Here is a 16,348-nt window from a genome sequence, read left to right as displayed (position 1 = left end):
TGATGCACCACTTCAGAGTTAATGTATATCTTGGACATTCCCATTGAAGAAGAAGCAAAGAAATTACGTCGCTATTGAACACAAGAGGCACCATGCCGACTTGTATCTTGGCGAGTGACGCTTCAAACAGTCTGTGTCTGGAACCTTTCCTTGGGGTCCATTAGTAGCTTCCGATGCACCACTGCAGGTTTCCTGTAACCTTTGGACCATCCCATTGACGAAGAAGTAGCGAAATTGTGTCGGTATTGAGCACAAGAGGGACCATGGGGACTTTTATCTAGACATGTAACGCTTAAAAACGGTCTGTGATTGGAACGTTTCCTGGTCTTTCATTAGGAGATTCCGATGCACCACTTCAGAGCCCCTGTATATCTTAGACATACCCATTGACGTAGAAGCAAAGAAATTGCGTCGCTATTGAACACAAGAGGCACCATGCCGACTTATATCCAGGCGTGTGACGCTTCAGACAGTCTGTGTTTAGATCCATTCCTGTGGGTAGATTAGTAAATTCCGATGCACTACCGGAGGATTCCTGTAACCTTTGGACCATCCCATTGACGAAGAAATAGCGAAATTGCGTCGGTATTGAGCACAGGAGGGACCATGGGGACTTTTATCCAGGCGTGTATCGCTTCAAACGCTCTGTGTTTGGAAACTTAATGGTCTTCATTAGTAGATTCCGATGCAACACTCCAGAGCTCCTGTTAGTCTTGGACATTCCCATTGACGAAGAAGCAAAGAAATTGGGTAACTATTAAACACAAGAGGCACCATGCCCTACTTATATCCAGGCGCGTGACGCTTCAGACAGTCTGTCTTTGGAACCTTTCCTGACTGTCCATTAGTAGTTTCAGATGCACAACTGCAGGTTTCCTGTAACCTTTGGACCTTCCCATTGACGAAGAAATAGCGAAATTGTGTTGGTATTGAGCACAAGAGGGACCATGGGGACTTTTATCTAGGCATGTAAAGCTTCAGACGGTCTATGTTTGTAATCTTTTCTGGTCGTTCATTAGTAGATCCTGATGCACCACTCCAGAGTTCCTGTTTGCCTTGGACATTCCCATTGACGAAGAAGCAAAGAAATTGCGTTGCTATTGTACACAAGAGGCACCATGCAGACTTATATCCTGGCGTGTGACGCTTCAGACTGTCTGTGTTTGGAACCTTTCCGGGGGGTCCATTAGTAGTTTCCGTTGCACCACTACAGGTTTCCTGTAACCTTTGGACCTTCCCATTCACGAAGAAATAGCGAAATTGGGTCGGTATTGAGCACAAGAGGGATTATGAGGTCTTTTATCCAGGCATGTAAGGCTTCAAACGGTCTATGTTTGTTACCTTTCCTGGTCGTTCATTAGTAGATTCCGATGCACCACTCTAGAGTTCCTGTATGTTTGGACATTCCCATTGATGAAGAAGCAAAGAAATGTCGTCGCTATTGAGCACAAGAGGCACCATGCCGACTTATATCCAGGCCTGTGACGCTTCAAACAGTCTGTGTTTAGAACCTTTCCTGGGGATCCATTAGTAGTTTCCGATACACCACTGCAGGTTTCCTGTAACCTTTGGACCTTCCCATTGACGAAGAAATAGCGAAATTCTGTCGGTATTGATCACAAGAGGACCATGAAGATTTTTATCCAGCCGTGTAACGCTTCAAACGGACTGTCTTTGGAACGTTCCTGGTCGTTCATTAGTAGATTCCGATGCACCACTCCAGAGTTCCTATTTGTATATTACATTCCTATTGCCAAAGAAGCAAAGAAATTGCGTCGGTATTGAACACAAGAGGCACCATGCCGACTTATATCCAGGCGTGTGACGCTTCAGACAATCTATGTTTGGAACCTTTCCTGGGGATCCATTAGTAGATTCCGATGCACCACTGCAAGTTTCCTGTAACCTTTGGACCTTCCCATTGACGAAGAAATAGCGAAATTGTGCCGGTATTGAGCACAAGAGGGACCATGAGGACTTTCATCCAGCCATGTGACGCTTCAGACGGACTGTGTTTGGAACCTTCATGGTCGTTCATTAGTAGATTCCGATATACCACTCCAGAGTTCCTGTATTTCTTGGACATTCCCATTCACGAAGAAGCAAAGAAATTGCGTCGGTAATGAACACAAGAAACACCATGCCATCTTATATCCAGGCGTGTGACACTTCAGACAGTCTGTGTTTGGAACCTTTCCTGGAGGTCCATTAGTAGCTTCGAATGCACCACTGCAGGATTCCTGTAACCTTTGGACCTTCCCATTGACGACGAAATAATAAAATTGCGTCGGTATTGAGCACAAGAGGGAGCATTAGGACATTTAACCAGGCGTGTAACGCTTCAAAGGGTCTGTGTTTGGAACCTTTCCTGGTCGTTCATTAGTAGATTCCGATGCACCACTCCAGAGTTCCTGTATTTCTTGGACATTCCCATTGACGAAGAAGCAAAGAAATTGCGTCGGTAATGAACACAAGAAACACCATGCCGACTTATATCCATGCGTGTGACACTTCAGACCGTCAGTGTTTGAAACCTTTCCTGGGGTCCATTAGTAGTTTCAGGTGCACCACTGCAGGTTTCCTGTAATCTTTGGACCTTCCCATTGACGAAAAATAGCGAAATTGCGACGGTATTGAGCACAAGAGGGACCGTGAGGACTCTTATCCAGACGTGTAAGGCTTCAAACGGTCTCTGTTTGTAACCTTTCCTGGTAGTTCATTAGTAGATTCTGATGCACCACTTCAGAGTTAATGTATATCTTGGACATTCCCATTGAAGAAGAAGCAAAGAAATTACGTCGCTTTTGAACACAAGAGGCACCATGCCGACTTATATCTTGGCGAGTGACGCTTCAAACAGTCAGTGTTTGGAACCTTTCCTGGGGGTCCATTAGTAGCTTCCGATGCACCACTACAGGTTTCCTGTAACCTTTGGACCTTCCCATTGACGAAGAAGTAGCGAAATGGTGACGGTATTGAGCACAAGAGGGACCATGGGGACTTTTATCTAGGCATGTAACGCTTAAAAACGGTCTGTGATTGGAACGTTTCCTGGTCTTTCATTAGTAGATTCCGATGCACCACTTCAGAGCCCCTGTATATCTTAGACATACCCATAGACGTAGAGGCAAAGAAATTGCGTCGCTATTGAACACAAGAGGCACCATGCCGACTTATATCCATGCGTGTGACGCTTCAGACAGTCTGTGTTTAGATCCATTCCTGTGGGTCCATTAGTAAATTCCGATGCACCACCTGAGGATTCCTGTAACCTTTGGACCATCCCATTGACGGAGAAATAGCGAAATTGCTTCGGTATTGAGCACAGGAGGGACCATGGGGACTTTTATCCAGGCGTGTATCGCTTCAAACGCTCTGTGTTTGGAAACTTAATGGTCTTCATTAGTAGATTCCGATGCACCACTCCAGAGTTCCCTTTTGCCTTGGACATTCCCATTGAAGAAGAAGCAAAGAAATTGGGTAACTATTAAACACAAGAGGCACCATGCGGACTTATATCCAGGCGTGTGACGCTTCAGACAATCTGTGTTTGGAATCTTTCCCTGGGGGCCATTAGTAAATTCCGGTGCAGCACCGGAGGATTCCTGTAACCTTTGGACCTTCCCATTGACGAAGAAATAGCGAAATTGCGTCGGTATTGAGCAAAATAGGGACCCTGAGGAGTTTTATCCAGGCATGTAAAGCTTCAAACGGTCTATGTTTGTGATCTTTTCTTTTCGTTCATTAGTAGATCCTGATGCACCACTCCAGAGTTCCTGTTTACCTTGGATATTCCCATTGACGAAGAAGCAAAGAAATTGCGTTGCTATTGTACACAAGAGGCACCATGCAGACTTATATCCAGGCGTGTGACGCTTCAGACTGTCTGTGTTTGGAACCTTTCCGGGGGGTCCATTAGTAGTTTCCGTTGCACCACTGCATGTTTCTTGTAACCTTTGGACCTTCCCATTCACGAAGAAATAGCGAAATTGGGTCGGTATTGAGCACAAGAGGGACCATGAGGACTTTTATCCAGGCATGTAAGGCTTCAAACGGTCTATGTTTGTAACCTTTCCTGGTCGTTCATTAGTAGATTCCGATGCACCACTCTAGAGTTCCTGTATGTTTGGACATTCCCATTGATGAAGAAGCAAAGAAATGTCGACGCTATTGAGCACAAGAGGCACCATGCCGACTTATATCCAGGCCTGTGACGCTTCAAACAGTCTGTGTTTAGAACCTTTCCTGGGGATCCATTAGTAGTTTCCGATACACCACTGCAGGTTTCCTGTAACCTTTGGACCTTCCCATTGACGAAGAAATAGCGAAATTCTGTCGGTATTGATCACAAGAGGACCATGAGGATTTTTATCCAGCCGTGTAATGCTTCAAACGGACTGTGTTTGTAACGTTCCTGGTCGTTCATTAGTAGATTCCGATGCACCACTCCAGAGTTCCTATTTGTATATTACATTCCTATTGCCAAAGAAGCAAAGAAATTGCGTCGGTATTGAACACAAGAGGCACCATGCCGACTTATATCCAGGCGTGTGACGCTTCAGACAATCTATGTTTGGAACCTTTCCTGGGGATCCATTAGTAGATTCCGATGCACCACTGCAAGTTTCCTGTAACCTTTGGACCTTCCCATTGACGAAGAAATAGCGAAATTGTGCCGGTATTGAGCACAACAGGGACCATGAGGACTTTCATCCAGCCATGTGACGCTTCAGACGGACTGTGTTTGGAACCTTCATGGTCGTTCATTAGTAGATTCCGATGCACCACTTCAGAGTTCCTGTTTGTCTTTAACATTCCCATTGATGACGAAGCAAAGAAATTGCGTCGCTATTGAACACAAGAGGCACCATGCCGTCTTGTATCCAGGCGTGTGACGCTTCAGATAGTCTGTGTTTGGAACCTTTCCTGGGGGTCCATTAGTAGTTTCCGATGCACCACTGCAGGTTTCCTGAGACTTTGGACCTTCCCATTGACGAAGAAATAGCGAAATTACGTCGGTATTGAGCACAAGAGGGACCATGAGGACATTTAACCAGGCGTGTAACGCTTCAAAGGGTCTGTGTTTGGAACCTTTCCTGGTCGTTCATTAGTAGATTCCGATGCACCACTCCAGAGTTCCTGTATTTCTTGGACATTCCCATTGACGAAGAAGCAAAGAAATTGCGTCGGTAATGAACACAAGAAACACCATGCCGACTTATATCCAGGCGTGTGACACTTCAGACCGTCAGTGTTTGAAACCTTTCCTGGGGTCCATTAGTAGTTTCAGATGCACCACTGCAGGTTTCCTGTAATCTTTGGACCTTCCCATTGACGAAAAATAGCGAAATTGCGACGGTATTGAGCACAAGAGGGACCATGAGGACTCTTATCCAGACGTGTAAGGCTTCAAACGGTCTCTGTTTGTAACCTTTCCTGGTCGTTCATTAGTAGATTCTGATGCACCACTTCAGAGTTAATGTATATCTTGGACATTCCCATTGAAGAAGAAGCAAAGAAATTTCGTCGCTTTTGAACACAAGAGGCACCATGCCGACTTATATCTTGGCGAGTGACGCTTCAAACAGTCAGTGTTTGGAACCTTTCCTGGGGGTCCATTAGTAGCTTCCGATGCACCACTACAGGTTTCCTGTAACCTTTGGACCTTCCCATTGACGAAGAAGTAGCGAAATTGTGTCGGTATTGAGCACAAGAGGGACCATGGGGACTTTTATCTAGGCATGTAACGCTTAAAAACGGTCTGTGATTGGAACGTTTCCTGGTCTTTCATTAGTAGATTCCGATGCACCACTTCAGAGTTCCTGTTTGTCTTTAACATTCCCATTGATGACGAAGCAAAGAAATTGCGTCGCTATTGAACACAAGAGGCACCATGCCGTCTTATATCCAGGCGTGTGACGCTTCAGATAGTCTGTGTTTGGAACCTTTCCTGGGGGTCCATTAGTAGTTTCCGATGCACCACTGCAGGTTTCCTGAGACTTTGGACCTTCCCATTGACGAAGAAATAGCGAAATTACGACGGTATTGAGCACAAGAGGGACCATGAGGACATTTAACCAGGCGTGTAACGCTTCAAAGGGTCTGTGTTTGGAACCTTTCCTGGTCGTTCATTAGCAGATTCCGATGCACCACTCCAGAGTTCCTGTATTTCTTGGACATTCCCATTGACGAAGAAGCAAAGAAATTGCGTCGGTAATGAACACAAGAAACACCATGCCGACTTATATCCAGGCGTGTGACACTTCAGACCGTCAGTGTTTGAAACCTTTCCTGGGGTCCATTAGTAGTTTCAGGTGCACCACTGCAGGTTTCCTGTAATCTTTGGACCTTCCCATTGACGAAAAATAGCGAAATTGCGACGGTATTGAGCACAAGAGGGACCATGAGGACTCTTATCCAGACGTGTAAGGCTTCAAACGGTCTCTGTTTGTAACCTTTCCTGGTCGTTCATTAGTAGATTCTGATGCACCACTTCAGAGTTAATGTATATCTTGGACATTCCCATTGAAGAAGAAGCAAAGAAATTACGTCGCTTTTGAACACAAGAGGCACCATGCCGACTTATATCTTGGCGAGTGACGCTTCAAACAGTCAGTGTTTGGAACCTTTCCTGGGGGTCCATTAGTAGCTTCCGATGCACCACTACAGGTTTCCTGTAACCTTTGGACCTTCCCATTGACGAAGAAGTAGCGAAATGGTGTCGGTATTGAGCACAAGAGGGACCATGGGGACTTTTATCTAGGCATGTAACGCTTAAAAACGGTCTGTGATTGGAACGTTTCCTGGTCTTTCATTAGTAGATTCCGATGCACCACTTCAGAGCCCCTGTATATCTTAGACATACCCATAGACGTAGAGGCAAAGAAATTGCGTCGCTATTGAACACAAGAGGCACCATGCCGACTTATATCCATGCGTGTGACGCTTCAGACAGTCTGTGTTTAGATCCATGCCTGTGGGTCCATTAGTAAATTCCGATGCACCACCTGAGGATTCCTGTAACCTTTGGACCATCCCATTGACGAAGAAATAGCGAAATTGCTTCGGTATTGAGCACAGGAGGGACCATGGGGTCTTTTATCCAGGCGTGTATCGCTTCAAACGCTCTGTGTTTGGAAACTTAATGGTCTTCATTAGTAGATTCCGATGCACCACTCCAGAGTTCCTGTTTGCCTTGGACATTCCCATTGAAGAAGAAGCAAAGAAATTGGGTAACTATTAAACACAAGAGGCACCATGCGGACTTATATCCAGGCGTGTGACGCTTCAGACAATCTGTGTTTGGATTCTTTCCCTGGGGGCCATTAGTAAATTCCGGTGCAGCACCGGAGGATTCCTGTAACCTTTGGACCTTCCCATTGACGAAGAAATAGCGAAATTGCGTCGGTATTGAGCAAAATAGGGACCATGAGGAGTTTTATCCAGGCATGTAAAGCTTCAAACGGTCTGTGTTTGTGATCTTTTCTTTTCGTTCATTAGTAGATCCTGATGCACCACTCCAGAGTTCCTGTTTACCTTGGACATTCCCATTGACGAAGAAGCAAAGAAATTGCGTTGCTATTGTACACAAGAGGCACCATGCAGACTTATATCGAGGCGTGTGACGCTTCAGACTGTCTGTGTTTGGAACCTTTCCGGGGGGTCCATTAGTAGTTTCCGTTGCACCACTGCAGGTTTCCTGTAACCTTTGGACCTTCCCATTCACGAAGAAATAGCGAAATTGGGTCGGTATTGAGCACAAGAGGGACCATGAGGACTTTTATCCAGGCATGTAAGGCTTCAAACGGTCTATGTTTGTAACCTTTCCTGGTCGTTCATTAGTAGATTCCGATGCACCACTCTAGAGTTCCTGTATGTTTGGACATTCCCATTGATGAAGAAGCAAAGAAATATCGTCGCTATTGAGCACAAGAGGCACCATGCCGACTTATATCCAGGCCTGTGGCGCTTCAAACAGTCTGTGTTTAGAACCTTTCCTGGGGATCCATTAGTAGTTTCCGATACACCACTGCAGGTTTCCTGTAACCTTTGGACCTTCCCATTGACGAAGAAATAGCGAAATTCTGTCGGTATTGATCACAAGAGGACCATGAGGATTTTTATCCAGCCGTGTAATGCTTCAAACGGACTGTGTTTGGAACGTTCCTGGTCGTTCATTAGTTGATTCCGATGCACCACTCCAGAGTTCCTATTTGTATATTACATTCCTATTGCCAAAGAAGCAAAGAAATTGCGTCGGTATTGAACACAAGAGGCACCATGCCGACTTATATCCAGGCGTGTGACGCTTCAGACAATCTATGTTTGGAACCTTTCCTGGGGATCCATTAGTAAATTCCGATGCACCACTGCAAGTTTCCTGTAACCTTTGGACCTTCTCATTGACGAAGAAATAGCGAAATTGTGCCGGTATTGTGCACAAGAGGGACCATGAGGACTTTCATCCAGCCATGTGACGCTTCAGACGGACTGTGTTTGGAACCTTCATGGTCGTTCATTAGTAGATTCCGATGCACCACTTCAGAGTTCCTGTTTGTCTTTAACATTCCCATTGATGACGAAGCAAAGAAATTGCGTCGCTATTGAACACAAGAGGCACCATGCCGTCTTGTATCCAGGCGTGTGACGCTTCAGATAGTCTGTGTTTGGAACCTTTCCTGGGGGTCCATTAGTAGTTTCCGATGCACCACTGCAGGTTTCCTGAGACTTTGGACCTTCCCATTGACGAAGAAATAGCGAAATTACGTCGGTATTGAGCACAAGAGGGACCATGAGGACATTTAACCAGGCGTGTAACGCTTCAAAGGGTCTGTGTTTGGAACCTTTCCTGGTCGTTCATTAGTAGATTCCGATGCACCACTCCAGAGTTCCTGTATTTCTTGGACATTCCCATTGACGAAGAAGCAAAGAAATTGCGTCGGTAATGAACACAAGAAACACCATGCCGACTTATATCCAGGCGTGTGACACTTCAGACCGTCAGTGTTTGAAACCTTTCCTGGGGTCCATTAGTAGTTTCAGATGCACCACTGCAGGTTTCCTGTAATCTTTGGACCTTCCCATTGACGAAAAATAGCGAAATTGCGACGTTATTGAGCACAAGAGGGACCATGAGGACTCTTATCCAGACGTGTAAGGCTTCAAACGGTCTCTGTTTGTAACCTTTCCTGGTCGTTCATTAGTAGATTCTGATGCACCACTTCAGAGTTAATGTATATCTTGGACATTCCCATTGAAGAAAAAGCAAAGAAATTACGTCGCTTTTGAACACAAGAGGCACCATGCCGACTTATATCTTGGCGAGTGACGCTTCAAACAGTCAGTGTTTGGAACCTTTCCTGGGGGTCCATTAGTAGCTTCCGATGCACCACTACAGGTTTCCTGTAACCTTTGGACCTTCCCATTGACGAAGAAGTAGCGAAATTGTGTCGGTATTGAGCACAAGAGGGACCATGGGGACTTTTATCTAGGCATGTAACGCTTAAAAACGGTCTGTGATTGGAACGTTTCCTGGTCTTTCATTAGTAGATTCCGATGCACCACTTCAGAGCCCCTGTATATCTTAGACATACCCATTGACGTAGAGGCAAAGAAATTGCGTCGCTATTGAACACAAGAGGCACCATGCCGCCTTATATCCATTCGTGTGACGCTTCAGACAGTCTGTGTTTAGATCCATTCCTGTGGGTCCATTAGTAAATTCCGATGCAGAACCGGAGGATTCCTGTAACCTTTGGACCATCCCATTGACGAAGAAATAGCGAAATTGCTTCGGTATTGAGCACAGGAGGGACCATGGGGACTTTTATCCAGGCGTGTACCGCTTCAAACGCTCTGTGTTTGGAAACTTAATGGTCTTCATTAGTAGATTCCGATGCACCACTCCAGAGTTCCTATTTGTATATTACATTCCTATTGCCAAAGAAGCAAAGAAATTGCGTCGGTATTGAACACAAGAGGCACCATGCCGACTTATATCCAGGCGTGTGACGCTTCAGACAATCTATGTTTGGAACCTTTCCTGGGGATCCATTAGTAAATTCCGATGCACCACTGCAAGTTTCCTGTAACCTTTGGACCTTCTCATTGACGAAGAAATAGCGAAATTGTGCCGGTATTGTGCACAAGAGGGACCATGAGGACTTTCATCCAGCCATGTGACGCTTCAGACGGACTGTGTTTGGAACCTTCATGGTCGTTCATTAGTAGATTCCGATGCACCACTTCAGAGTTCCTGTTTGTCTTTAACATTCCCATTGATGACGAAGCAAAGAAATTGCGTCGCTATTGAACACAAGAGGCACCATGCCGTCTTGTATCCAGGCGTGTGACGCTTCAGATAGTCTGTGTTTGGAACCTTTCCTGGGGGTCCATTAGTAGTTTCCGATGCACCACTGCAGGTTTCCTGAGACTTTGGACCTTCCCATTGACGAAGAAATAGCGAAATTACGTCGGTATTGAGCACAAGAGGGACCATGAGGACATTTAACCAGGCGTGTAACGCTTCAAAGGGTCTGTGTTTGGAACCTTTCCTGGTCGTTCATTAGTAGATTCCGATGCACCACTCCAGAGTTCCTGTATTTCTTGGACATTCCCATTGACGAAGAAGCAAAGAAATTGCGTCGGTAATGAACACAAGAAACACCATGCCGACTTATATCCAGGCGTGTGACACTTCAGACCGTCAGTGTTTGAAACCTTTCCTGGGGTCCATTAGTAGTTTCAGATGCACCACTGTAGGTTTCCTGTAATCTTTGGACCTTCCCATTGACGAAAAATAGCGAAATTGCGACGGTATTGAGCACAAGAGGGACCATGAGGACTCTTATCCAGACGTGTAAGGCTTCAAACGGTCTCTGTTTGTAACCTTTCCTGGTCGTTCATTAGTAGATTCTGATGCACCACTTCAGAGTTAATGTATATCTTGGACATTCCCATTGAAGAAAAAGCAAAGAAATTACGTCGCTTTTGAACACAAGAGGCACCATGCCGACTTATATCTTGGCGAGTGACGCTTCAAACAGTCAGTGTTTGGAACCTTTCCTGGGGGTCCATTAGTAGCTTCCGATGCACCACTACAGGTTTCCTGTAACCTTTGGACCTTCCCATTGACGAAGAAGTAGCGAAATTGTGTCGGTATTGAGCACAAGAGGGACCATGGGGACTTTTATCTAGGCATGTAACGCTTAAAAACGGTCTGTGATTGGAACGTTTCCTGGTCTTTCATTAGTAGATTCCGATGCACCACTTCAGAGCCCCTGTATATCTTAGACATACCCATTGACGTAGAGGCAAAGAAATTGCGTCGCTATTGAACACAAGAGGCACCATGCCGCCTTATATCCATTCGTGTGACGCTTCAGACAGTCTGTGTTTAGATCCATTCCTGTGGGTCCATTAGTAAATTCCGATGCAGAACCGGAGGATTCCTGTAACCTTTGGACCATCCCATTGACGAAGAAATAGCGAAATTGCTTCGGTATTGAGCACAGGAGGGACCATGGGGACTTTTATCCAGGCGTGTACCGCTTCAAACGCTCTGTGTTTGGAAACTTAATGGTCTTCATTAGTAGATTCCGATGCACCACTCCAGAGTTCCTATTTGTATATTACATTCCTATTGCCAAAGAAGCAAAGAAATTGCGTCGGTATTGAACACAAGAGGCACCATGCCGACTTATATCCAGGCGTGTGACGCTTCAGACAATCTATGTTTGGAACCTTTCGTGGGGATCCATTATTAGATTCCGATGCACCACTGCAAGTTTCCTGTAACCTTTGGACCTTCCCATTGACGAAGAAATAGCGAAATTGTGCCGGTATTGAGCACAAGAGGGACCATGAGGACTTTCATCCAGCCATGAGACGCTTCAGACGGACTGTGTTTGGAACCTTCATAGTCGTTCATTAGTAGATTCCGATGCACCACTTCAGAGTTACTGTTTGTCTTTGACATTTCCATTGATGATGAAGCAAAGAAATTGCGTCGCTATTGAACACAAGAGGCACCATGCCGTCTTATATCCAGGCGTGTGACGCTTCAGATAGTCTGTGTTTGGAACCTTTCCTGGGGGTCCATTAGTAGTTTCCGATGCACCACTGCAGGTTTCCTGAGACTTTGGACCTTCCCATTGACGAAGAAATAGCGAAATTACGTCGGTATTAAGCACAAGAGGGACCATGAGGACATTTAACCAGGCGTGTAACGCTTCAAAGGGTCTGTGTTTGGAACCTTTCCTGGTCGTTCATTAGTAGATTCCGATGCACCACTCCAGAGTTCCTGTATTTCTTGGACATTCCCATTGACGAAGAAGCAAAGAAATTGCGTCGGTAATGAACACAAGAAACACCATGCCGACTTATATCCAGGCGTGTGACACTTCAGACCGTCAGTGTTTGAAACCTTTCCTGGGGTCCATTAGAAGTTTCAGATGCACCACTGCAGGTTTCCTGTAATCTTTGGACCTTCCCATTGACGAAAAATAGCGAAATTGCGACGGTATTGAGCACAAGAGGGACCATGAGGACTCTTATCCAGACGTGTAAGGCTTCAAACGGTCTCTGTTTGTAACCTTTCCTGGTCGTTCATTAGTAGATTCTGATGCACCACTCCAGAGTTCCTGTATGTCTTGGACATTCCCATTGATGAAGAAGCAAACAAATGTCGTCGCTATTGAGCACAAGAGGCACCATGCCGACTTATATCCAGACGTGTGACGCTTCAGACAGTCAGTGTTTGGAACCTTTCCTGGGGATCCATTAGTAGTTTCCGATACACCACTGCAGGTTTCCTGTAACCTTTGGACCTTCCCATTGACGAAGAAATAGCGAAATTCTGTCGGTATTGATCACAAGAGGACCATGAGGATTTTTATCCAGCCGTGTAACGCTTCAAACGGACTGTGTTTGGAACGTTCCTGGTCGTTCATTAGTAGATTTCGATGCACCACTCCAGAGTTCCTATTTGTATATTACATTCCTATTGCCAAAGAAACAAAGAAATTGCGTCGGTATTGAACACAAGAGGCACCATGCCGACTTATATCCAGGCGTGTGACGCTTCAGACAGTCAGTGTTTGGAACCTTTCCTGGGGATCCATTAGTAGTTTCCGATACACCACTGCAGGTTTCCTGTAACCTTTGGACCTTCCCATTGACGAAGAAATAGCGAAATTCTGTCGGTATTGATCACAAGAGGACCATGAGGATTTTTATCCAGCCGTGTAACGCTTCAGACGGACTGTGTTTGGAACCTTCATGGTCGTTCATTAGTAGATTCCGATGCACCACTTCAGAGTTCCTGTTTGTCTTTGACATTCCCATTGATGACGAAGCAAAGAAATTGCGTCGCTATTGAACACAAGAGGCACCATGCCGTCTTATATCCAGGCGTGTGACGCTTCAGATAGTTTGTGTTGGGAACCTTTCCTGGGGGTCCATTAGTAGTTTCCGATGCACCACTGCAGGTTTCCTGAGACTTTGGACCTTCCCATTGACGAAGAAATAGCGAAATTACGTCGGTATTGAGCACAAGAGGGATCATGAGGACATTTAACCAGACGTGTAACGCTTCAAAGGGTCTGTGTTTGGAACCTTTCCTGGTCGTTCATTAGTAGATTCCGATGCACCACTCCAGAGTTCCTGTATTTCTTGGACATTCCCATTGACGAAGAAGCAAAGAAATTGCGTCGGTAATGAACACAAGAAACACCATGCCGACTTATATCCAGGCGTGTGACACTTCAGACCGTCAGTGTTTGAAACCTTTCCTGGGGTCCATTAGTAGTTTCAGATGCACCACTGCAGGTTTCCTGTAATCTTTGGACCTTCCCATTGACGAAAAATAGCGAAATTGCGACGGTATTGAGCACAAGAGGGACCATGAGGACTCTTATCCAGACGTGTAAGGCTTTAAACGGTCTCTGTTTGTAACCTTTCCTGGTCGTTCATTAGATGATTCCGATGCACCACTCCAGAGTTCCTGTTTGCCTTGGACATTCCCATTGACGAAGAAGCAAAGAAATTGGGTAACTATTAAACACAAGAGGCACCATGCCGACTTATATCCAGGCGTGTGACGCTTCAGACAGTCTGTGTTTGGAACCTTTCCTGACTGTCCATTGGTAGTTTCAGATGCACCACTGCAGGTTTCCTGTAACCTTTGGACCTTCCCATTGACGAAGAAATAGCGAAATTGTGTTGGTATTGAGCACAAGAGGGACCATGGGGACTTTTATCTAGGCATGTAACGCTTAAAAACGGTCTGTGATTGGAACGTTTCCTGGTCTTTCATTAGTATTTTCCAATGCACCACTTCAGAGTCCCTGTATATCTTAGACATACCCATTGACGTAGAAGCAAAGAATGTGCGTCGCTATTGAACACAAGAGGCACCATGCCGACTTATATCCAGGCGTGTGACGCTTCAACAGTCTGTGTTTGGATACTTTCCCTGGGGTCCATTAGTATAATCCGATGCACCACCGGAGGATTCCTGTAACCTTTGGACCATCCCATTGACGAAGAAATAGCGAAATTGCATCGGTATTGAGCACAAGAGGGAGCATGAGGACATTTATCGAGGCATGTAACGCTTAAAAACGGTCTGTGATTGGAACGTTTCCTGGTCTTTTATTAGTAGATAGATGCACCACTTCAGAGCCCCTGTATAACTTAGACATACCCATTGACGTAGAAGCAAAGAAATTGCGTCGCTGTTGAACACAAGAGGCACCATGCCGACTTATATACATGCGTGTTACGCTTCAACAGTCTGTGTTTGGATTCTTTCCCTGGGGGCCATTAGTAAATTCCGGTGCACCACCGGAGGATTACTGTAACCTTTGGACCTTCCCATTGACGAAGAAATAGCGAAATTGCGTCGGTATTGAGCAAAATTGGGACCATGAGGAGTTTTATCCAGGCATGTAAAGCTTCAGACGGTCTATGTTTGTAATCTTTTCTGGTCGTTCATTAGTAGATCCTGATGCACCACTCCAGAGTTCCTGTATGTTTGGACATTCCCATTGATGAAGAAGCAAAGAAATGTCGTCGCTATTGAGCACAAGAGGCACCATGCCGACTTATATCCAAGCCTGTGACGCTTCAAACAGTCTGTGTTTAGAACCTTTCCTGGGGATCCATTAGTAGTTTCCGATACACCACTGCAGGTTTCCTGTAACCTTTGGACCTTCCCATTGACGAAGAAATAGCGAAATTCTGTCGGTATTGATCACAAGAGGACCATGAGGATTTTTATCCAGCCATGTAACGCTTCAAACGGACTGTGTTTGGAACGTTCCTGGTCGTTCATTAGTAGATTCCGATGCACCACTCCAGAGTTCCTATTTGTATATTACATTCCTATTGCCAAAGAAGCAAAGAAATTGCGTCGCTATTGAACACAAGAGGCACCATGAAGACTTATATCCATACGTGTGACGATTCAGACAGTCAGTGTTTGGAACCTTTCCTGGGGGTCCATTAGTAGTTTCCGATACACCACTGAAGGTTTCCTGTAACTTTTGGACCTTCTCATTGACGAAGAAATAGCGAAATTGCGTCGGTATTGAGCACAAGAGGGACCATGGGACTTTTATCCAGGCGTGTAACGCTTCAAACGGTCTGTGTTTGGAACCTTACCTCGTCATTCATTAGCAGCTTCCGATGCAAAACCCAGGAGTTCCTGTATATCTTGGACATTCCCATTGACGAAGATGTAAAGAAATTGCGTCGCTATTGAACAGAATAGGCACGATGCCGACTTACATCCAGGCGTGTGACGCTTCAAACAGTCTATGTTTGGAACCTTTCCTGGGGGTCCATTAGTAGTTTCCGATGCACCACTGCAGGTTTCCTGTAACCATTGGACCTTCCCATTGACGAACAAATAGCGAAATTGCGTCGGTATTGAGCACAAGAGGGACCATAAGGCCTTTTATCCAGGCGTGTAGGGCTTCAAACGGTCTGTGTTTTGAACCTTTCCTGGTCGTTCATTAGCAGATTTTGATGCACCACTCCAGAGTTCCTGTATGTCTTGGACATTCCCACTGACGAAGAAGCGAAGAAATTTCGTCGCTATTGAACACAAGAGGCACCATGCCGACTTATATCTTGGCGAGTGACGCTTCAAACAGTCTGTGTTTAGAACCTTTCCTGGGGGTCCATTAGTAGCTTCCGATGCACCACTGCAGGTTTCCTGTAACCTTTGGACCTTCCCATTGACGAAGAAGTAGCGAAATTGTGTCGGTAATGAGAACAAGAGGGACCATGGGGACTTTTATGTAGGCATGTAACGCTTAAAAACGGTCTGTGATTGGAACGTTTC

This window comes from Schistocerca gregaria, chromosome 2, assembly GCF_023897955.1.
Source record: "Schistocerca gregaria isolate iqSchGreg1 chromosome 2, iqSchGreg1.2, whole genome shotgun sequence".
In the NCBI taxonomy this organism is placed as follows: domain Eukaryota; kingdom Metazoa; phylum Arthropoda; class Insecta; order Orthoptera; family Acrididae; genus Schistocerca; species Schistocerca gregaria.
The sequence above is the reverse complement of the archived record's forward strand: the minus strand, read 5'-3'. Positions refer to the sequence as shown.